This window comes from Alexandromys fortis, unplaced genomic scaffold (assembly GCF_014885135.2).
Source record: "Alexandromys fortis isolate MF-2015 unplaced genomic scaffold, M_Fortis_MF-2015_v1.1 scaffold_94, whole genome shotgun sequence".
NCBI classification, from domain to species: Eukaryota; Metazoa; Chordata; class Mammalia; order Rodentia; family Cricetidae; genus Alexandromys; species Alexandromys fortis.
Window position 1 is genome coordinate 5,313,153 of NW_026067979.1, and position 25,225 is coordinate 5,338,377.

Consider the following 25,225-nt stretch of genomic DNA (forward strand, 5'->3'; position numbering starts at 1 on the left):
CAGAATGAGATCGGAAAAGCAGATCTGAGAGGCGGCACGGAAGCTGTGCCTTATCATTGCCCTGTCAACTCAGTGAGGAGTCACAGATTGCCCTAAGAATCCTGGGGGTGACACGATCATACGTCCCTGTCTGGATTATCAGGGTAGACAACTGTAAAAAACTACATCTGCTCTACGTGCTACAGTATGGTCCGCAAGCCTTAGGAAAGGGCCTATTTACACACACACACCAACAAAGTATAGATGGGGACACAGGTCATCCTTGAAACAAGAATGCCAAGAACCAAGAACGCCCACTTTATTGTGCTCAGGGGCAGCTTATGTAGTGCTCTGGCCACGTCCCAGCTCTGGGGATCTTTCAGCTGCAGCCACTAGAATCCATTCCCCCTGCCATCAGGGTCTCGTGCTCAGAGAAGCTACAGGCTGCCTAGAGCAGAAGAAAATGAGCTGTTTACAGGAAATTAAGGGTCTGGTGGTCCGCAGCCCCCAACAGAGAGCAGTGCAGTGAGTTACTGAGTCAGTCAGTTGGGTTTCGAGGTCTGACCTTGGTAAGTTCAGAGACTTCCCTTATGTGTATCCTCATCTGAATCATGGTTTTTAGTGGATGTAGTATAATCTCCAGGGGGCTGTTTGTGATGACTAGTGGAGACATTTGGGCATGGTTATGATTTAGAGAACACAGCAGGTCCTCACGGTGAGGGCAGGTAACATACTGTGATACGCCAGAGAATCGCTCATGCAGAAAATACAGCCCATAGTCTCTGTGAGGCTAACATGCATTCCCAGGCATTTATGTAAATACACTAATCTAGTATTCAGCTTCTTCTACTTGTAAACATGAAGAATTTTCCACGGTTCCTTATTTATACTAGCTCAATGGAAAGACGACTATGAGTTCGTTCTGTTCATGCATTTGTTAGGTGTCGCCTGCAGCCAATCACAGTATTGGAGCTGTTAATCCAGCGTACACTCTTTAGGCTGTGAGCAATTGTCACATCCACTGGCCCTCAATGTGTAACACATATATGCCAAGGCCTTTGTTGTTTCTACTTTAGACAAACCTAGGTATTTATATCCCATGTGTAATTTTATTACAAATTACTCAAACTTTTAAAATATTCTAGTTCGTGAACAATGTTGAGATTTTTTATTCATGCATAAATAAATTTTCTCACAGAAAGACCTATTCCACTCCAGTATCATAAAGAGATATTTAAAATATTGCCTGACAAAAGAGGAAGTTAGTAGCTGATCTGAAATGAGGAGAAGTACTAAAATAAAAAAGTATGAAATTCAAAATCCTGGTACGTTTTATTTCTTGAAGAGCGGGTGTATTGTTTTACAGCCTTGGTTGTAGCTGCAAATGAAGACCGGTGGATACGAAGTGTTGTAAAGACTGGAAATGGAGGCAAATGCTGCTCACTGATCCACTGCCAGCCAAATTAGGATGATCTGTGCTAGCTTCTAGATTTCCTCACAGTCTTCAAGATCTTTGACAGCTGTGATAAGCATCTTCCATAAAACGGTTATATTTCATTATGATCTGCTTGCTACTTGGCGAGCTGCTTTGTGCAATCCTCAGATATTTGCATGGGTGATTGTTTCCGTTACTAGAATAATCCATGGGGTAGAAATGCTTCCCTGTGCGAGTTGTTGCTAAGATAGAATACTGTGAGAGTTTGGCAGTAAGTGCTCACCTGCAGTCTGCAGTATGCCCTGCTATATAATTTAGTCAGAGCATCCCGTCGGGGTGCTGTGGGTTCTTTCCAATCCCTCCTTAGCTTCCATATGTTCATGAGGATGAAGTAAGGAAAAGTTACTCTGATCATTGAAAGCTACTGTGTGTTAGGAATAATGCTGTTAATACAGTCAGAATTCTTATTGTCACAACAAGCCTGGAGAGGCAGGCACTATTACTAAATCTGACTTACAGTAGAAGAAGCAGGGTTAGAGTCCAACTACCATGCCAAAGCCACAGAACAAAAAAGGAAAGTTCAGGACACAGGTTCTCCTAACTCAAGAGCCTGAGTTCTTTATTTTTATGATGTCCTACCATGTTCTAACATGTGCTCAGTTCATTTCCTGATCCCCTCTGTAACCTAACGTATTGCCTGGAGAGTGTGACCCTGATTTTATTTCCTCAAGCTGGACACTCTCATTCCTGACTACAGAGTTTTACACCAGACAGTTCTGATTGTTCTTCTTTATTTTTCTGTCACTTCTCTGCTACCCACGTCTTTCTTAGTTCACACAAACCACTAGATCACGCTTTATATTCGCACATACCTGTTGTTGCCCTGCAGGAGGGCTAAGAACATCCCTGCCTTGTTTATTGCTGTATTCCAGAGGTCACAACAATGCCCGGAGCCAGAGTTGGCACCTAATATTTGTCAACTAAATGCTATGTAATTCTATTTGTTCTAGAATTCTAGGCTCCTACGACAATATCTGATGAATATTTATGAGCTATACTTGGCAGATTTTTCTTTATTTTTGCTTTTGAGAATAAGTGAATGAAATGAATGAATCCTGAAACCACTCTATCTGTAGTTTCATAGAGTATAAAATGTAGACGGTATGTCAGAATCTAGCCACAAGGAGCTTCCATTTAGGAGAGGAGGAAAGTGGCGATACTAAACACGAATAATTGAATTCCACCGATGTGTTTGGGATCTATGGTGGGCTGCATCTCTAAAAAGCCAATGATTACTGTGAGAGCGAACAGATGAGATAATGAATGTCCCTACTTTCATCACCCCGCAGTTCCTGCTGTTCCCTATCCTCTTACGTCTACGCTGATGGCTGCAGAAACTCATAGACATGTTCATTTCTTGTATAAGGTGGACGCTGGCAGCCCAGCATTGCGGAAACATTCCGATGCCTCTGCCTCTGGGGAACGCATGCACTGTGGAACTCAGCTGTGACGCCGTTGCTGGCTACTGTGTCACACTTGACTGCTCCTGTGGGAACTTATGTCATTGCCTTGGAACTTGGCAGCTAGCTTTGCATCAGGGTGAAAAGTAGGAAGACTTGAGGTGCTACCAGTGCCACCGGTAGATAACTATAACTGACCATGAGTAAATAAACCAAAGTTATTATCCCGTAGCATTGAATAAGGGCCTTGAAGATTCTTAACTGCACAGTTATCAGAAGTAGGACAAATTTGACACAGTTTGTGCCCATCACCTTCCCTTGAGGCTGGAAAAACTGACACTTGAGGGACGGTGTTTAAGGTCACAGAGTAAGCTAGTAGTACATCTGGGATTTAATATATACTTGAGCATCTAATACCTGGGTGAATTGGTGTAAGTCAGAGATTCTTTGAAATCCTGAGGTTTGGAGGAAGCTGGGGTGATGGGCTCTGCCTGAGCTGAGCCCATCTTTCTCAGACATTTTCTTCCATCAGAACCTGGAGAGGTGGGAGGCCTGCCCCTCCCTCATGAGGACACATCTGCAGCTCTATTCTCCTTCACTAATTTATACCTGTGTCTTTCTTTCCTGTCACTTTATATAACTAATCACTGTTTATTCTTTCAAGGTAGGGTGACTGGGGATCCAAGCTACCGGTGACAACACTGTTCCTAAAAGGAAGCTCTAAAAGACGCAGCAAAGGGAGATTTAGGCTGTGTCTTTTTATTTTTTTTCCATTCTTGGAACTTATATCTTCCCACCTGAAATCCTGGGGAAGTTCAGTTCAGAAGGAACAGTCAACAACCCAGACTCAACCTCTCAACCCATATCAAGGCTGCATTCTAAAACTTCCTCGGCACAGTTCCTCCCACCCCATGCTTCTTCTTAGGGTCTTACTGGCCTCAGTTATGGGATGACCAACTTTATCTTAACTTTACTAGTAAGACTTTGGGCACACAAATGAGGGTTTATTTTTTTATCCAGATCTTTTGAGGCAGGAAGATTCGCCTTTAATCTGGGCCACACCGAGGAGGAGGAGGAAGAGAAGGAGAAGGAGAAGGAGAAGGAGAAGAAGAAGAAGAAGAAGAAGAAGAAGAAGAAGAAGAAGAAGAAGAAGAAGAAGAAGAAGAAGAAGAAGAAGAAGAAGAAAGAAATAACTTGCTCTCTTTGTCTGCTTGCCTTCACTCTCACTGGCAAGACAATCCCTTCACTGACATTAGAGCCTACTTCTTTAGGATTCCAGAATATACTGAATACCAGCTGAGACATCCAGACTCTAATCACTGTTCAACTGATCAAAGAAAGCAGGCTAAATAAGCCAGTGAGCAGCAGTCCTCTGTGGACTCTGTACCAGCTTCTGCCTCTAGGTTCTTGCTTTGTTTGAGTTCCTGCAATGACCTCTTTCAACAAGGGGCTATGATGTAGACGTGCAAGCAAAATAACCACCCCCACACACACACACTGCTTGCTTTTGCTCATGTGGATTCATCACAGCAATGGTAACCCTGAGTAAGACACACAGTCAGGAACAAAGCTGGCCTAAATCCTGATTTTGAAAGTTTCCATGAAGTATGGTAGCTACAACGATAGCTTTTTACAATCATTGCAAGGCAATTCCAAAATGCCTATGTGAGCTTTCATTTCCCATCTTTCATAAATGGACTAAAGCCATAAGAGAACAAGCTTTCTCATGTATTTATTTTCTACTGCTTTTAAAAACCAATTGCGTATGATAGAAAAAAATTGAAAGCAAATACATAAAAGAGAGCGATCTTCAGAAATCCTACCTGGCATAACAGAACGATATCTTGCTTTTCTTTAATACAAATAATTTAAAGATAGAAAAACAGATGTGACCATGTAGGGGGATCAGACAGCATTTGCAACTTCAAATGTATTTTGAGCTACCTTGATAGAGAATGCTCTCCCTGAAGGAAACTGGGCAGTTCTGGACTCTTTGGGAAGGTTAGAGAGTCATGGGTGCTAGGCACCTAATTGCAAAACAGTAGAACAGCACCGAGCATCAACTCAGAGGAGATTCCAGTCCCATGGACGCCAGTGGCACAAGCGAAAGAGTTTATACTGCGGTGTCTGTGGAAGGCACTAGAGCTAATATTTACCTTTGTTTCTCCAAATCCAAGACCCACCACTAACTGGTCTGCTAGGAAACAGGTTTCTCAAGGCATGTGCACCACCATAGCTTTTTCTTCCAAGTGTATGCTTCTCAGGGGTGGATCTGACATATGGACTCCAGGACACAGGATGCACTCCATCCACAGGGAGTGAAAACACCCCAGACATGGAAATGGGATTGACAGATTCCACAATGCAGCAATATAGTGCTTTTAACAGGAAACTTCAACAATTTTTGTAGCTTTAATGTATTCTGCAGTCATTATCTCATTGACCTGCCAAGATTTATAGTCCCTTGGCTGTGTAGTTAAGGCTGGTATAAATGGGTCATGTGGTAGTTCTGGTTTTACTTTTTCACAATCCTCCACATAGATTTCCACAGTGACTGCACAGGTTTACATTCCCACAGAAGTGAATCACATGCAGAAGAAAGAAGATATGCCCATCTCTCTCACCCTGAACCCCCCAAAATAAAATAAATAAAAGTTTTATATGGATCAAAAACCTGAATAGAAAAAGTGAAACGCTGAAGCTTCTCAAAGAAAACCAAGGAAAAAAACCTTCAAATCACATGAGAGTTTTCTGGAAAGAACTCCAATAGCATGGGAAATAATAACCAGAACTGACCAATAGGATCACATGAAATTAAAAGACTGCTGAACAAAAAAGAATAAAGAAGGAAAGACAGGAAGGAGGGAAGGAAGGAAGGAAGGAAGGAAGGAAGGAAGGAAGGAAGGAAGGAAGGAAGGAAGGAAGGAAAGAGACTCAAACAATGAGAGGAAATCTCTGGAAGTTATAATTCAGACAAGGAGTTAATATCTAGAATGTAAAAATGAACTGAAAAAATTGAGTTGACTTCTTAAAAAACATGGCTGAATTTTCATTATTTCACAACAGTTCCCACTGTAGACTGCCCAGGGTCCACAGTATTTACGTGGGTGCTCAACCCATATTTACCAACCCAGAACCATTTCCGCACTCATCCCATTGTCCTTGTCTCCAGCCCAAGGTTGCTCAACCTCACTAACAGTAACTCAGCTTTTCTAACAGTTAAGACAGAGTATATGCTTTTTTTTACTAGTACAAAGGCTGTTTCACAGAAAAACTGACAGCAGGCCATTGGATGCCAAGAGCACCAGAAGCATCTTTCAGCATCATAACTAAAAACGTTACCAGATAATGTCAAGTGTTCCCTGATAGCGGAAGGTGGAATCTCCAATTAAGAAACGCAGCTATAAAGGAAATCTTTGACACTATGAAAGGACCAAACCTGTGAATAATAGTTATATATGAAGAAGAAAGAACCAGATCAAAGGATGATGACCTTTGATTTTGATGACCTTTGAGAAAGAAAAAAAAATTGTCACAATAACGACAGACTTAAGGAATTTATGTACTCAAAACCAGCTCTACAGAGAAACATATATTTTGATCTGAAGAGACTATTAAACATACCCAAGAAGTAACAAAACAGTTAACTAAAGAGGTCTAAGAAAATAATACAACCACAAAAAATAGCAGGAACTAATAAACATTATTCAATAAGAACTCTCAATATTAATAGTCTCCATTTACATAACAAAGAGACAGACCAACAGAATGGAATAATGAAATCTTAGAGTAAAGGGATGGAAAATAGTACTATGGTACTCCAAGAAAATGGGGCAAAGGCACAGCAGGCACAGCTAGTCTGATACCATGCAAAAGGGATTGCAAACCAAAAGTAGTCAGAAGAGATAGAGACATTTCATATTCATTAAAGGAAAAATTCTCTGAATGGATGCTATAATTCTAAACATTTATGCAGCAAAAACAAGGCATCTAGTTTCATAAATATTATATGTAAAAATCACAAAATGTCCCTAACACAGCAATGGTGGGGGACTTCAATACCATGTTCTCACTAATAGACTGCTCATACAGACAAAATCTCAACAGTGAAATCTGGGTGCTAAATGATATCACAATGTCATTTTAAAAAGAAAAGGATCTAACAGACAACGACAGAACATTCCACCCAAACACTAAAGAGTACACTTTCTTCTGAGCAGCCGATGGGATTTTCCCTAAAGCTAATCACCTATTAGGACACAAAGCAAGTCTCAACAAATTTAGGACAAAGAGAAAAAACCTGGATGTTGACAGCAATGCTGATGATTGGAAGTACACAGACTCACAGAACAAACTCGAGGAAAACTCAATGAACAACTGAATAAAATTATGGATTCAAAGAAAATTCAAGAAGGAAATTTTAAAATTCATAGAATTGAGTGAAAATGAATACATGACATATTAAAATTATGGAACACAATTGAAGCAGTCCTAAGAGGGACGTTTATAACACCAAGTGCCGACACTAAAGCTGGAGAGACCTCATTTGGGTAACTTAAAGCTGCTTCTGAAGGCCTTGGAAACATTAGAACAAACTTTCCCTTAAAGAGATTAATTAATGTCAGTATATTGCTTGAATTCTTAACTGGCAATAGAAGACGTGAAGGATAAAGAGGGAACGCAGATAGGGAAAGAAGTCAGTGTCATGGTCTTGACTCCTTTGCTAATATTATCGTTCCTCCTTCTCTTGGGCTGGCCTCAGGTAGCTCAGCCCAGTGCTTCGCTGTAGATCTCTGTTCCTGCTTCCATCTGTTGCTGGTCAAAGGTTCTATGATGACAATTAAGGTAGTCATCAATCTGATTACAGGAGAAGGCCAATTTAAGCGTCCTCTCCACTGATGGTGATACATATAGAAACAGCTGACCAGAGCTAGTGAGAGCTCACTGACTCTGGACTGATAGTGGGCAAACCTGCATAGGACCAAACTAGGCCCACTGAATGTGGGGGACAGTTGTGAGGCTTGGGCAGTCTGTGGGGCCACTGACAGTGGGGCCAGGATTTATCCCTTGTGCTTGAACTGGTGTCTAGGAGCACTTTCTTTTTGGAGTGATACCTTGCTTAGATACAGAGGGAGGGTCTTGCTTGGTCTTGCCTCTAAGTGAAGTTTCAGACTTTGTTGACTCCTCATGGGGAAACCTTATCCTTTCTGAGGAGTGGATGGTGGGGTGGGGTGGAGTGGGAGAACACAGGAGGAAGGAAGTGGGCACAGGGATAGCTATGTAAAATGAGAAAAGATTGTATTAAAAAATTCTTAATAAAAATCAGAATCTCCTGCAAATGGATGGAAATAGAAAACACCATCCTGAGTGAGGTAAGCCAGACCCAAAAAGAGGAACATGGGATGTACTCACTCATATTTGGTTTCTAGCCATAAATAAAGGACATTGAGCCTATAATTTGGGTTCTTAGAGAAGCTAAATAAGAAGGAGAACCCAAAGAAAATCATATAGGCTTCCTCCTGAATATTAACCTTCATCAGGCGATGAAAGGAGACAGAGACAGAGACCCACACTGGAGCACCAGACTGAAATCTCAAGGTCCAAATCAGGAGCAGAAGGAGAGAGAGCACAAGCAAGGAACTCAGGACCGCGAGGAGTGCACCCACACACTGAGACAATGGGGATGTTCTATCGGGAACTCACCAAGGCCAGCTGGCCTGAGTATGAAAAAGCCTGGGTTAAAACCGGTCTCGCTGAACATTGCGGACAATGAGGACTACTGAGACCTCAAGAACAGTGGCAATGGGTTTTTGATCCTACTGTACCTATTGGTTTCGTGGGAGCCTAGGCTGTTTGGATGCTCACCTTACTAGACTTGGATGGAGGTGGGTGGTCCTTGGACTTCCCACAGGGCAGGGAACCCTGATTGTTCTTTGGGCTGAGGAGGGAGGGGGACTTGATTGGGGAGGGGGAGGGAAAGGGGAGGCGGCAGTGGGGAAGAGACAGAAATCTTTAATAAATAAATAAATAAAAAGAAAAAAACAAAAAAAGAAGTATAATTAAGAAAAAAATCAGAATCTTCTTATTCACAGATAATTTATTAAAAGACTCTTAAAGATACCAAAGCTCTCACATCATACATCTGATAAATGCATTCAACAAAGTCACAGGATATAAAATCAACACACAAAGATCAACAGCCTTCCTATATACCAATGACAAACAGAAAAAAAATGAAATCAGGGAAACGATCTCACTCATAATGGCCTCAAGACATATTGTGGAATAACTCTAACCAAAAAAGTGAAAGGCTTACACAACTAAAACTTTTAGACACTGAAGAAAAGCACTGAAGAGAATGCCAGATGGAAAGACCTTCCATGCTCATGGATTAGCAGGATTAATATGTAAAAATGAATAGTCTACCCCAAGAAATCTCCAGATTCAACAAAATTCCCACTCAACCCTTCACCGAAATTGAAGAGAAATGGTAACACAAAGGACCCAGGATAGCCAAAATAATTTTTAATTTTAAATAAATAAATGAATAACCTCCTGGAGGTGTCACCATCTCCAATTTCACGTTATACTACAGAATTAGAACAAGAACAATCGCCCACTACTGGCGTCCAAAGACACACGGCTCAGTGAGAAAGAGCTGAGGGCTGAGATATAGATCCATGCACCTGCTGCCATCTGACGTTTTTATGAAGAGGTTAAATAACACACGCTGGAGAAAAGACAGCAGCTTCAACAAACAGTGTATTGTATATAAGGCCGCTTTAGAAGCAACAGTGAAAGTCGGCTTTACATCCACATCCCTGAATTAATATTGGCTGAGCACTACCACAGTAAGAAGCTGGGTAAAGAAAGACGGTGTTTATCTTCAAGCATCATAAAGCCTTGTAGGCAACCCTGACCATAAAAATCTCATAAGTACTAAAATGAGAAGCCAACAAAATACGTAAGCCGTATGTTGGAGTACAGACAGTTAATTCAGGCTTTTCCCTAGAAAATGACATGTAATCTAGGACTCAGTAAAGGTGATAAAATGTCATGTGAAGAGATGGGGAAGGAAGGCTGCTCTCCGTTGCAAGGAAATAGAATTTATGAGAAAATGAAGGAGCACACAGGACCTGGAATACATGTAGAAAGTGGTGCAATATAGCTAATCAAAACATACATCCTGTCATGGAGTAATATGTCATGGAGGGAGCTTGTTTGCACCACTTAGGATTCAATTCAAGCCTTTTGTGTTCTGGTTCTGGGCTGCAGATGCAGAATAACAATGGGTAATCATCTATTGACTGATTTATTGAATGGTAAGAGTGGGGTGCTCCTGGCCTTAAAAAGATCATAGATGCCAGAGGAGCAGGCAGGGATTCCTATCATAGTGCTGCAATATAGAGTCAACTGATTCCAAGAGAGGAGGCTGTTACGCTGCAGGCGATTCTGCTCACTATACACGGAGGAATTTCAGGTTCCCGGAAAAGCCGGAGACAAAGGCTGGCATCTATCTGTTCTCCAGTCCAGTTCCCCCACGGTCATCACTGGGTACAGACACTGAGACTCTGCTTGCAAATCAAAGATCTATGTATTGAAAATTCAAGCAACACATATCTTCCAAGCTAGCCAGTTGTTGCAGACAGCTCACAATAAAGGAAAAAGGATTTATTCCGATGCTTGAAAACCAAGGTATGGACTCATCAAGGAAAAGACACCTTTGTTTGCGTTTGCACTCACTAGCTACGTTGAGGACTGTTCAGGGTGATTTTTGACTACATTGTAATCCACTTAGGTGTTGCTCTTAAGGATCTTTCTGTATGATTCTTGTCTAAAGGACAGTGACAGAATTCACCATCCTACAAATTATAGAATCTGAAAATACAGATTATGAGGTGCATGAGGATGCAAAGGGAAGCCACGGGGTTAAGGATCAACCTTAATAAGACAGTCTTCAAACAAGAGAGGACTCGCTTTCCTCTTGAGCATGTAAGCAGATACTTCCTAAAGACATGATTAAGTTCCTGGAGCGTGTGTGTGTGTGTGTGTGGGGGGGTAACCACACATTCTTCCAGACTGCTCAATCAAATGCTGATTTGGAAACTTTCACTTGTCAATCAATTCTTCACTGGGACAAAAGCAAAATTTTTGACAAAGTTGTTCACCTACTTAAACTTAGACATACACTATGTTTTGCATCTGGAAGGCCAAACGGATCTTTTTTTTTCCACTTTGTTTTTCGTGGTCTTTCCTCCCTCTTTCTTCTGTTTATATTTTTTTAAATGGAAAATAAAGAACAGGACTCTATGGCTATTGAGAAGCACACATAGCAATTCCATCCCTGTTGCTAAGCAACAAGGGCCATGTACCAGCACAATGAATGGATTCTGGGCAGCTGGATTATACAAGCAGCTATCAAGAGTCGTCTTCATAACCACAGGGGTGAATACTCTTGGACACACACGAGGAAAGGAAAATGTATGCTTATTTCAAATCCTTTTGGTACTCAACATTTTTCCAAAATGTTTTCAAAATTCTCCTTGATGAAAAGTTGACATAAACTGTTATAACAATAATCATCTCAAGAGATGAAAAGAGGCGAGAAGGCCCCCGATTTCTCTGGTTCAGACCGTATTTCACAGCCTGGGTGCTTCATAGCCCCCTTCCTGGTCCCAGAGAGCAGGCTCTCTTCCTACTCCCCTACTGCGCTGTCCACCCAGGCTATTAATTCCAGGAGAATTTTGTCTCCTGTCGTGATCAGTACTTGCTCTCTTTAGTTGCTAGGAAGAAAAAATACAATGTTCTTAACTATACTATGTCTGTATTACTTTTTTTATTACAAAATAATATATGGCCACTAAAATGTAGTGCAATTCAGACGAATGTATGAAAAAAATCCCATGGTCTCACTTATCTGTGACAGGGAGCGTAAATACCTGTGAAGATAATATTTTGGATTATTTTATGTATATACACAAGCATATCCTTTCCTTATATTACCCATAAATATGTTTGTTGCTTGCTTTATATATTTAATAATAGTCAATGCAATTTTAATGACTCCTATATCATGTCATAATTATCTATTACTATAAAACTTGGAAGAATGGACAACAGGTAAGTCATCTATGGCAAGACAACTCTGCTAATCTTACTACATCTTCCTTCGAATCCAACCATCTCTAGCCAGCACTATTAGTTTCCCAGTTCAAATCGTTCATTTCCTTTTTATTCCTACTAAAACGACCTTGGTTTGAGTCTTCTGCCTGGCTTTTAGCTTTAACAACTCTAGGTAGACTATAGTTTTAGATGTTACAAACCCACATTCAAAGTGGCTTTAAAAAATTAATTTCTGGCTACATCGATAAACTTTCCAGTAGAAATGGATACATCAATTATAGGGTCAGATAACTCCAGTGGTATCCATCATCTTTCTCTCCATCTAACAATAATCCCAGCCTGTCCCTACCATTAGCCTGAGGGCTCCACGTCTTCCTAGCCTGTCCCTACCATTAGCCTGAGGGCTCCACGTCTTCCTAGCCTGTCCCTTCCATTAGCCTGTGGCCTCCAGGTCTTCCTTGAACCCATTTCTTCTCCATCTAGGCTTGGCATCTGGACCTCATCAATTAGCTTTCTTTCCCTCTGGCCAGTACCAGCAGGAGGCATGTGAGCAAGTGAGTAGCAAGAGCATTTCTTCAACTCCCTTCCATGGGTTTCAGGTGGACAGTAGTAGCCATATCCCTGCACTAAAATTCATAAACTCTATGGATTTCCACAGGCTGAAAACAACTCTCACAGTATAAGAGACCGGAACCTAGGGTCCTCGAGATGCTAACAGTTCACAGCTACTGCTAGTCCAAAGTGCTACTTCATCCTCCACTGCTCGCTACAGACCTCTAGCCCCTCTGCATTTTCCTTCAGTTTCCTGGGGGATGTACACAGCCGCAGACCCCTCTGAAGCTCATTTGATTGACGAGAACCCCTACACATCAGCAATGAACCTGAGCTTTTTAACCAGCTGCATCGTCATTCAAGGAATAGATGAGCATCTTTGAAGTTCAAGGTTAGGAGATCTTGTTGATTCGATATGAAATTCAAGTCACTATAACTTCTGCATTACTAATCGCATAAAAAAAAAAAGTCTCTCCTGACTAAGGAAGCAAATTGTGTCTAAACGCTCTGCAGCTGTCAAGTTAATATTGAAACCTAAAGCTAGGACACTAGCCTCAGTTCAGACTTTCGCTGTAGACCAAATGTTAAAAACAGATAGCATGACGCAGTCTGCAGTGAGACCCAAGGAAGGAGTCACCAGGATCTCACATAGCCCCATCCCCAACCAGAAACAAGACAATTACAAGGGAGGGAGTTCCCACACTTCTTTGTGTGGTTTATCTGGTCCAGCCAAGATTGTGAAGCTGTAGGAGAAATTTTTAAAAAAAGACCAACAGCAAGAAATGAGTTATAATTTGACAGAATCACAAAAAGAAAACAGAAAAACATGAGCCATATCAGGTCCAAAAAGGGAATTTGGAAAATATAGCCTGATTAGTTTGCAGTGAAGTAACTGATAATATTTAAAAGGATACAGAAGACAAAAAGAATTTAGTATTTCATGCTAAAAATACCTACTAGAAACAGCCAGTGTGAAAGGACAGGCAACAGATAAAATTAATTTAATAGGTAAGTATGCCAGGAGGTGGTCTCTGTCCTGTGGGCTGATGGCCATTTGGGGCAAGTTAAGGCTTGTACCCAGCTCAGCAGGTACACACAGTGGGGGACTATTGGGATTTTTTTCAGAGGTCAAACTCTGCTGGCAAGATGGTTGGAAGTTACTCATCAAGTGATTGCTCAATTGGTAGACGCTGTCTCAGATACTCTGAAGTGTGGCGAGGGTCGGAGCGACAGACACAGCTCAGAGGGTGTAAAAATGCTTCTGCGTCTGCATGACAGTGTGCATTCTGTTCTCCGGCTCCGCAGTATTGTCCCCTGACCTCCACAGCTGTTAGAGCACGCACGCTTCCACTCCCACACACACATCACATATGCGATAACAATAAAGGGAATATTTTGCTAAAGATGATGAAGACACAATAGGACCCCCCAAAAAATAACAAAGGAAAAGTAGATTGGCAGTGTTCACAGTAATGGTGGACTCTGGGTGAGGTTTTAGAGGGCCAGCGGTGGTCTTCTTGGCAGTTTTCTGGCTCTGGGACCTAGGTTCCGCCACTGCGCTCCAATACGGTTTCTCCTAGTCACTTGCAATGATTAGACATTTAAATGGGATTGGTCTGAAATTTTGAAAACTAAGTAAGCAAAACTGTTAACGGCCTCAATAAATATATTGATATATGATATCGCATGCATAAATAACATTCTGGATGTATTGAGTTATACATTATAAATCATTAAAATTAATTTCAACTGTCTTTTCCTTATCTTTCAGTGTAGTGACTAGACCGCTTGCAATCACATTTGTGGGTTGCATCTGTGTGGTCTGATGATACTTCTACTGAGCAGAGCTATTCCACACAGGCCTGTGTGCTCTCTCTGGGCTCGGGTGATATTACAGCATCCAGGAAAACTTGACCTAGCCCTCCATCTTTCTCAATCTCACACACAGCCTGGCTTTTGACGAAGAGGATGAAAAAACTGCGTCAAGACTCAACAGCTGCCGTGTCCACACAATTCACACCCACTCAGGCAAATACACTCACTTAGAAAAAACGGTCACCACCGCGTCTTCACACGAATATCCACTTACCATATATGCGCACAGCCGTATCTGCACGTGTCAGAAGAAAAGCTATAAATAGAGGAGTAATTCGCAGAATGTCTTCTTACAGCGGAATTTACATTTCTGATGTCAACTCCAATAACCATGCGTTTAAATCAGGAATCGTAATTAGTGTTTGTTAATAAGTTCTTTGAAAGTCAAACAAATATTTAAATTTTGGGGTTTCCATATAATAACAAAAAATCAGTCAGCTGGGGGGGATAACTGCGGTGTAAGCTTCCCACCCACAGTCGAGATTTCTGCCCGAACACAATTGAAGGACAGAAGCAAAAGGCCCACGAGTTTGCTTTGGGATAAAGCCCTCTCTTGTCACCTAAGGAGTGATACAACTGTATTCCAGTTGCTCAGCTCTTGTCTTCGGACATCTGCTCTTTTGAAGTCATAAGCACACCCGATCCTCCTAGCCTCACCAGTCCCATGGGACGCTACCACCCTAGCTCACCTTGCCAGCACCTGCTTTTTGTGTCACAGGACTGCTTTGGGCTTTTTACCTCAGTCGACAAAACCTCAGTTGTTCGGAAGGATGCAATGCAGGTCCTACTTAAGAGAGAAAAGGACTTCCTTCAAACCTGAACTTCAAAGAAGTTGAAAAGCACATTGACTATTTAAGCTAGTCATGGAAGATTGTGGGGCCTGGTATTGGACCCACACTTTAGACCAGTAGATCTCAAACTTCCTAATGCTGTGACCCTTTAATACAGTTCCTTATGTTGTAGTAACCTCCAACTGTAAAATTATTGTCATTGCGGTTTCATAACTGTAATCTTGCTACTTTTATCAATCCTAATGTGTTTTCCAAATGTCTTAGGCGCCCTCTGTGATCCCTTGCGACCCACAAGTTGAGAATCACTGTTTTAGACTATGGAGTATTCATGTTTCCTCTTAACTTGGTAAAACAATTTTCCTTAGATGAATTGGGTTTGCCCCTATTTTTAGTCTACATGATCTGAATTGAATTCATTCTTCCCATTTCGTCTCCAATGGTGATTGTCTTGGCTAGCTACCACATTTCATATGCCTCGGATATTCCAAAGGGACATGTCATACGAACTGCGGGGGTTTAGAGGTGAGTGGATGTGTGCAAATCTCTTTCCATGAGTTTAATTCTGGGGCTTATTAGAAATATTGGAAAGGTGTCTGTTTTCTCTTTAATAGAAAGTAGTTAGGATAGAAACTGAGAACTTCAAGGTGTTATTACATGGGCAACCCAGCCCTACAAGCACAGCAGCATAAGAAAGGAAAGATTAATTCCAATGCCCTTGTTTAGATCCCATGAAGTGAGCTAATGAACTCCCACAGTTGTTTAACCTCCGCAGAACTCAGTTCTCTTAGGAGAATTCTAACTAACGGAACTCTAAACACTTAAGGACCCCATGTGTAGATAGCCTATGCTTCCTATGCCTCAGGGAGCAGTGTCTTACAGAGCCTCCCCAATGATGTGTGTTCACTCTGAAACTCCCCACTTCCTTATCCATAGGGCATAATTATCCTTATTAGAACTTCCTTGGAGGTCTGGACCATCTATAATAAGGAAATTCAAAGGTCAATTGAATACTTCATGCTCAATTGTTGGCAACTTTCACCATCAAGTCATCCTTGCCCTTGGAGTATAGCCCAACTCTAGGCTCTTAGCTTCTGTGTGGATCCTAAGACCTAGATACCAACTTGCATTCCAGCTTCAACTAGCATCCAAATGTATGCTAGATTTTTTTATTGCCTGTTATAACGCTTTCTCCCAGCCTACTGGCTTCAGGAATCATTCCTCCCAATCTATATGAGAAGTTTGAGGTTCTGAGGAAGTCCTTGAAAAAAAAAACTACAAAATAAGCCTATAATTTAAAACGTTCACCATGCAAATTGCCCTTTACTATAGTGGATATTATTATTTACTGACCCGGCAAACAGTAACTGCATATTATAGTGGTATTTATTATGCTGTAGCCTTTCTCCTAACCAACCCGGTCCTAAGGGATAAATTAAACTGCAGATCCCAGCAACTTCTTACCAAGCTGCAGTTAGGCTTTGCATAGATCCCTACCTAGAATAAGTACCGTCAACTAGGATGTCTCCCTAACTAGAGTGCACATCTCAAGACATCTCCATCATGCTGACACTGATGTTCATTTACTGGCACACGCATAGTAAGAAAACACTGGGCCGAGAATCAGAATGTCTGTATTCTAATCGTGGTTTTGTGTGGCTCTTCAAAACAAACAGAAAGCAGAAGTAAAAGAAAGGAACACTTGTTCTATTTCACTGAACGTTGTAGAATTAGAAAGCAATACATTCGCAAGAACATTGTAAATTTTGAGCTACCAAAGACTTAAACTATTAACGTGGGAGTTTATTAGTCACCAAACTGTTAGTTTATGCTTCTTTTAAGCCAAAGTCGGAGGTTTTGTACGCCGTTAGAGAATACTTATAGTCTCAACTATTCCTAAAAATGTATTTGCAAAGCAAAATAGCATGTTTGCCAGTAAGTTGGGGCTAGGAGATAAAGTTCAAGAAGAAGAAAAATGGGGGTCACAAATGTGATAGAAAGTGTTGAGCAGAGAAGAAAATTAAGTCAGCAAACCATGGGGAGATGGGCAAGTGGGATACAAGGTGGCAGAAACACAATGCAGGATGCAGAAGAGAAAGACAATGGGGAATAGGAAAGAGTCACGGAGCAAGAGGCATCAGTCATTCCTAGCTCTTTCTCTTCTGCATCCTGCATTGTGTTTTTGCCATCTTGTATCCCACTTGCCCCAACTTACTGAAGGTTGTGCAGGAACACAAACAGTGCCCAGTCTGTGGGAAGAAACAGGGACAGCTGCAGGACAAACAAACCCTAGGGTGCTTTTCATTGTTGTTGTTTTGAGACAGCTGAGTAGCCTGTGTAGCCCTGGCTGGCCTGGAACTCACTATGCAGACCAGGCTGGTTTCTTAGAGATCTGCCTGCCTCGGCTTTCTGAGTTCTGGGGATTAAGGTGTGTACTGCCCCACCCAAACTAAGCCTAGGATGTTTAAGAACGTCACAGAAAAAGAGCAGAAGGGTAAGGGAATCAGGGATCTTAATCTACAAAATGAAGCCTGGCAGTAAGACATTGCATAACTTGACACAATCTCATTACTGTTGCTTTGCTTCACTAAGATGTCGATTAATCTGGATTTAGTTGATTATTAAATCTAATTCAACCAATTATCTGGGAATACTAAAACAATTTAAAAACAAACAAATAAACTGAGATTCTCAAGTCTGAGCAGGGTAGCTACTTTGAAGGACGCTGCAGTCGGAATTTTAATGCATAGAGGGGATTGGCCTCTTAAGAGTATTCCTGTGCTAACATTCAAGATCCCTGACTGAGCACAGCATCTCTGAAGACACCAAAAGAAGACAGAAGGGATAGCAGCGAATGAACTTCAGTGAAAGAAAAAAGAAATAAAAGAAAGATATAACTGTTCCTATTATATAGGTATTATAGAGGAAAGGGTTTATTGCAGATAAAAGGGAGACTATAGAAAGGGGCAAAGACCGAGACATCTGAGAATCTAGAGTGTATGTGGCCAGACTGAGCCAGGCTATGTGAGGAGAGGTGGGGACAGGGAGCAAGAGAGGAGCCACCAGCCAAGATGGGTGGCCTAGGCCAAGAGACTAGTCAAGAGACCAAAAGGGCCAAAAAGAACCATGCAGCCAAAATGTCTGGAATATATAGGGAAGATCAGCTAGGGGAAAGGGAAGACTAGTCTCTAGGCTTGAGAGTTCTGGGTAGGGAGTGGGGTATGCCAGTCGGGAGGACCCTGTGACAGGTAGGGGCTGAGGGATGCTGGAAGAAACTGACAGCCAGCATCAGATTTGATGTGGTAGTTGGCACCTCAGTTAGTCATTTGTGCCAGGTGTGAGACCTCACAGAACTTCTGATCAAAACTGAGGGAGAGTTTCTTGAGTATGAATCAGTCAAAGAGAAACAAGCTATTTAAGGAGCTAGTCTCCTCAGGAGATCTTGAGTCACAGAGGCCACTGCCTTTCCTACCTGAGATGTGTCGGATTCAAAGGAGACTCCATTTCCCCAAATTTCAAGAAGCATCGGGGCATATGACTGCCTGCAGTGCCTGTTAGCGTACTAAACTGGACACGGGCCTCCGGGCTCTCTCAGCATCTCTAGTAACTCTTCCACACTTCAACGTCCACACCAGTTCTCACCTCCTTCCCTACCCTGACCTCCTTCCATCTCGTGGGTTTCTTTCCCACAAGTACTCGTTTTCCTTATAATCCCGCTAAATTTTGCGACAGTCACTTCCTTTGTCTTCCCCTCCATTTCCCTCGGATCCCCTTCTCTATGGTTAGTCCCTCTCTCTATGGTTAGTCCCTCTCTCTGTCTCTCTGCTCTGCGCTTGCTGCTCATGGATAGATCCAGTCTGCTGGTATTCAGTCCGCTAATTTCTCTCTCTGGTCTGGACTCTTCCAGATGCCTCTAGCTGTTCTCTCTTTCACAGCTGCAATAAGAATCTTCCCTCTAACCACACCACATTGTATCTGTGTTATCAGTCCATATGTCATAGGCTTTCCTTCTCAAGGTACGCTCTTTGCATCGCTAGCCCAGGGAAGCAGAACACTGCCTGCGCAGGTCTTACTTAGTACAATATTGAGAATAAAGAAAGATTTAGCAACTCACGGTCATGATACTGGAGAACAAGGCTTAACACGACAAATAGTTATAGTAGTAGTAACAACTGTTGAAGCAAAATGAGTAATGGTGGTTTCAGGGCTTGGTGGCATAACTCCAGTATTCATAAATACAATAGTAGTTGTGCTGTAGCACAGTATTTAGAGGTTCGAGCTCTGTATGCAGACCTAGTAATTTTACATGGCTCCGTAACATGCAAATAAGTGAGAGTATCTCTCTTTATAGAGCTGTAATAGAATAAACAAGAAAACACGTATAGCCCAAATAATGATCTATCATGTACTCCAGTTCTGCTGGCAGAGGGGGAAGCAGGAGTCAGGTGACAGCCCCGGCAAAGGAATCAGTCCCACAAGTGGCTAAAAACAAAGGGCACTGTTAACTTATCCCTAGAGGTCCCATTCCACAGAAGAGAAATTCCAGTTTCAACCAGAAAACTCATGCGCTGTTCATCTTTCCACCTCTTCAGCTTCAGAATCTATGGTTGCAATTGAGATTCAGTGGTGTGTGTTTGTGTGTGTGTGTGTGTACATGTGCGTGTGTGCACATGTGCGTGCGTGTGTGTGTGTGCCCATGGTGGTGGTAGTCTTGTCATTAATAGTCCTGAGGCACAAACTTTTTTCTTATGGGGCTTTTGAAAATACAATATTGTCCAAAGTGTTGAGAGGTGAAATAAAAGCCTTTCGAACCTAGCTAAGTTCCTCCAACATTCTAACATGCCAGGCAGTGTGCGTGCTATTGGACACATGATGTACACATGTTAAGTGAATAATTACAACTTTGACAATTACAACTGATAGCGGGAGCTTTCACAGAACTCTGGGGAGTCAGCTGGTGACAAATGAGCTCATATTGAGTATGAGTAGGAACTCAGCCCTAGAAGGAAGATGGTCAGTCATGGGAAACATTAAAGGGCCTGTGGGTAGAAAGGAATATAGTCAGCACAGTCAAAATTTCTTTCAGAAGCAAGATGATGAAGCATAACGACAAGGTAGGTAGAAAGAGTAGGAAGCCCATGGCAGAGTTAAAGTTATGTAATCTTAGGGAAAAAACAGCTAAATTAAGCTGTCTAAAAAGGTTACTACTTTTCCCCCCACAGAGTAAAATCTCATCAGTTCATCATAATTGGATAGAAGCATGTCAAAATTAATCAAATATGAATTACAGGTTTTTAAAAAATATGACTAAGTGCTTGGGATTTTTTTTTGACTAGATGAGGTGTTTTCAATAACTTTTAACTTCCCTACTTTTACTTAGTTAGCATCATCAGTGTCCCTGCAACAGTTGAAGTAAAAGTCTTTTTCTTAAATGCTTCTGTGTTTTCATGAGATAATATAATTACATTTTCCCCTTCCTTCCCCTCCCCCTAAACCCTTCCAGGTACCCACCCCCTCACCTCACTCTCTTTCAAATTCATGGCCATTTTTTCAATGTGTGTGTGTATGTGTGTGTGTGTGTGTGTGTGTTTGGGGATTATTGCAAAAAAAGGGGATAAGAAGATGTACAAGCACAAGAAATAGAAAGTTTACTATAACATTGTGCCTCCTAGAAATATCAGACTCTTGAAGTCTTACCAATATTTCAGCCTAAACAGAACCTGAACAAGGATGAGGCCAATAGAAATGTTGATGTGTGTAGGGGAGTGGCCTACAAGGCTTCAGCCCTAGACAAAAAGTTACAGGCAACTAAGGAACACTGAGAGGGGAAGACATAATCTTCCCCAGAAAGGGGAATACAGATTGGTTATCCAGTACCAAATGATCTGCCCTAGAAACGTGCAAATAAATAGAGCTTCTTAAAAGTTTTTCTTTTTTCTTAAGAGGATTAACCTTTGTGTTTTTTTTTTCTACTTTTATTCACACCTATGTGCTTAGGATAAGAAACTGTTTCTATGGCTTCTGGCTAACTATCCAACCTATAAAACCTTTCAGTTAAGGAAAACTGACTAGCTGCTGTTCTTCTTTCTCAAACTAAGTGATGGAACCCATCTACAATAGCAACACAGAAAGAAATACATTTTGTGCCAAAGAGGCTGAAGCGGAAAGACTGCTACCATTGTGAGGCTAGCCTGTGCTACAAGTGGTAAGTCCTGTCTCAAAAGCAAGCAAACAGACAAAAACACAAGATAAAATGAAATAAAAATAGGAAGGCAATATGCTTAAGGTTATAAACAGTAATCAGCCACACATCTCCTGATTCTCAAGATCCCTAGGGTGACTTTATTGTTTTGCAAAACTTCTGTCAATACTACAATGATAAATTTTAGTTCAGTCTCAGAGCAAACCATCCAAACATTCCCTTTGGGAAAGAGATGCTCTCTACTAAGTATTAAGTTGGTTTGAGCTCTTAGCTACCATAGCTTGTCTAAAACTCACAGGAACTCACTGCACTATTTATTTTCCAAATATTTGGGCATTTTTACATGATAGTCTTCACAGATCACAAAGAAATTATTTACTCTGCAAAGAACTAAATTGAATTCTCACCATCAAACAGTATAGAAAGTGGAAGAATTTCCATAATTCTGATATCACCTATAGACTTGCTATTGGTGGTTTGCTCCCATAAGTGTTCATCAAAGGCTATCAGCTATCAGAAGGGTCAGGAACCTAATGTTTATATACTCCCTAATTATACAAACCATCCAGAGGCTCTGCAAGTTAGAGCAAGAGCAAGCCCTGGAACCTCAGGAAGGAAATAGCTCCGTAAAAGATGGTCTCCTGGCTCTCAGAACCTAAGGAGCCGCCTTCATCTTCCAGGAGTCAGAACAATCATTGGTTCTTTTAGGAATCAATTCCTATCCAACTCAATTCATTATAAAGCAAATCTCTTAGGGTAACGTCCATCACCAGGACTCTCTCTTAATCTGCCCCAAAGGTCAACTCTCCTGGGCAGGGACAACTAGCTCGCTAGTTCTCCAGCAATCCAAACAGACTGTATCAGCTCTTTGTGCTGACATCTCTGCTTGCTTTTCTCCCCATTGTGTTCTTCCCTCTCCCAGGTCACTGCGGGGAGGGGAAAGAAGTTGCCTTGGCAGTTTGGTCCTCAGTAAACCTTTCTTTCTACCCATGGAGTGATCTGGTTAGGTAGTTTCACTGTACCCTCACTCAGAGCTATGTAAGAGGACCCCCAAGTTGTCCTCTGACCTCCACGTGTGGCCTTGTAACTGCACACACAACACACACACATACATACATACATACATACATAAATAAATACATGCAACAAAAATCACTATAACTTTATACATCTCTTTACACATATTTCCTGGAAGTTATTATAAAAATGAGCAATCGGGGCACTCGAGACAAAGAGACTGGAAAATGTGAGTCTCGCTTTTCACAGCGAAAGTTTAGGATGCTTACAGTAAGTATGCACCTGTATCTATTACGCTAGCCCTGAGCAATCAGAGATGAGTAGTTGTATAAAAGTTTTCACCAGCACTGAAGTAGATAAAGCCATTGTAAGCTGAGGAGCAAGAGGGTGAGCAGATGAGAGAGGAAAAGGTTATTCCTTCAGTTCTTTAGAAATGTGAATAGAACGTGGCTCAAACGCCAGCTGATAAAATGCTAATCACTTACCAGGTGTTTATTCAGAAACCTGTTCTGATTCCTTACTTGAAAAAAAAAATGTCTTAAATTGAACAAATCCCATTTGCTAAAGGACAATAAATTAAATATCAAGGTGAAAGCATATGTCATAATATAGATCTGTAACTTTAGAGATAATTCTAACTAGTGTTTTCCCAAATTAAGTGCTCAAGTAAAAAGACCATGGGGCCAGGCCAGCAGATCACAGACCCTCCAGCCACTGGCATGCTGTGGAGTGCCTTAGGTAACAGAACAGTCCAGTTTCTTTCAAGAAGGAAGCACAGCCACTCGGAAAAACTGTCTCTCCTGCCACCCATCGAGGGTTTTAATCACTTTGTAAAAACCCATAACCAAACCACATCTGCTAAACCTTTGGTTTTGGAATCAAGACTAAAACGTCAAATGGTAGACCATCCCAGCAACATAACTTCTACAGAGCCAACTGTAAAACTTTAAAGACTGGAGTGAGATTCATCTCTGGAACCCATGTGGTTAACGAATCAATTGACTCCTACAAGTTGTCCTCTAACTTTCAGAGATGTGACTTTGGTAAAAATAAAGATCCCTTTTATGACTGAGCTGATTCATGTATAATCTGCAATTCCTATTAATAAAGACCGTCCAGTGTTTTCAGAAGTGAGCTTATTCAAGTCACCTGCTTCACAGAATGACTACATCATGGCAAGCTGTTCGTATCAAATGCTCAAAGCATCGAGGTAGACCGTTTTATATTTTACCGTTATTCTCTGGGACTCCTTTTTCAGATTTAGTTGTGGTTATATAACATTTTAATCTAAATTTATACACACATTAGGAAATAGTTTGTCTTTGAACAGTTGGAGAGAGATAATTTGAAATAAGCAGTGCTTTGGGCAACAAAGACTTGTATTTTAGTCTTGGGTAAATCACTATATATACGTGTGTGTGTGTGTGTGTGTGTGTGTGTGTGTGTGTAAACTGAGATCTCAGAAAGAGTCCCTCACTCTTCTGAAACCCTTTTTATTTCTTTGGTGTTCTTTTGTGGAACTGCAAGGGGCTATTAGACATAAGTAGAACCCTAATAATTCAAATAATTCTGATCATCAATTATGTGCTTCACATATATGGATGTGTTTGTACATGTGTGTGCATGTGTGTAAGGTTAAATCTTTATTTTAATTATAACACATCACAGTTTGGTAACGTGGACAGTATGCAATGACGAAATAAGTTTAGTTAGCATTTTATTTTCATTATTCTTTCACATTTTATTGTCATAATAAATATGCATCTATGCCTATTATGTACAAAGTTATAAGAGCATTAACACTTTTTGAGACACAGTGCAATACTTTAAGTTTTATGTTTCTTGAATCTCACATCACATTCTTACAAAGAAGAAAAAAGAAAAAAATAACCTAACCTGTCTGTAATACAGATGACCCTTCAATACAGACCACACTGTAATCCTATTAAGAACCGAGGTGAGTTTTACTGGGTAAAAAAGTGAGGATAATTTAGATACATTTTTTTGGCAAAATTAGTCATCACCTCTACCTCCCCAAGTTATTGATTTATGTAAGGCCATAAGAAACTATCTATATGCATGCTACTAGAATAGGAGATTTCAATTAAAGGTTGACAAGAGCTAGCAGGACTCCAGAAGAACCCACGAAGGGACAACAGGACATCAAGAGACTAGCAGCCAGGTCTGCAGGTGGCATGAAAGGCAGGCAGGAGGATGACTGTGAGTAGTGATTTGAAGGAATGTGGATTTTTCTTGTCTACAACACAAGCCCCATGCCTAGGGCTTGGGAAACATCACAGGAGAGGAGGTGAAAATATTTTAAGAGAAGAGGACCAGGACGTCTGCTGAGACACTGTCTTTTACATGTGACAGGAAAGCTGCACCCATGAAATCTTCCAACAACATGGCTGCCTGTTGACATGCCAACATGGATGGAGAAAATCTCACAAGGTCTCACTCCTAGATGCAGAGCCATAGGCAATTAATAACTGTTGAGAGAGGTAAAATGGGCCTTCCCGAGGGATAAGCCCTCACTTGGTTACTTGGGTCAGCCTTAAAAATATATACATATTTTTTTACACGTTCTTCTTGTTCTTTATTCAGCACTGTGCAAAGCATCGCATTTGCAGGTTGGAAAATTATGTGTATCTTTTCAAGACAATCCTCTCAAATTGACTAAAAGTAATGAATATAAACATAATGTCAAACTGGAACCAAAAAAGCTACGGAGAAACCCTGTCTTGAAAATATATATATATATATATATATATATATATATGAAGAACACTAAATG

The 25,225-nt window shown here is 41.2% G+C and overlaps 1 protein-coding gene across 1 annotated transcript in view; it reads right to left on the reverse strand.

The window, feature by feature from the left end:
• The window catches only part of Htr4 (5-hydroxytryptamine receptor 4), a 130,110-nt gene that overhangs the window by 98,064 nt on the left and 6,821 nt on the right, over positions 1–25,225 (reverse strand). The window lies entirely within an intron of this gene.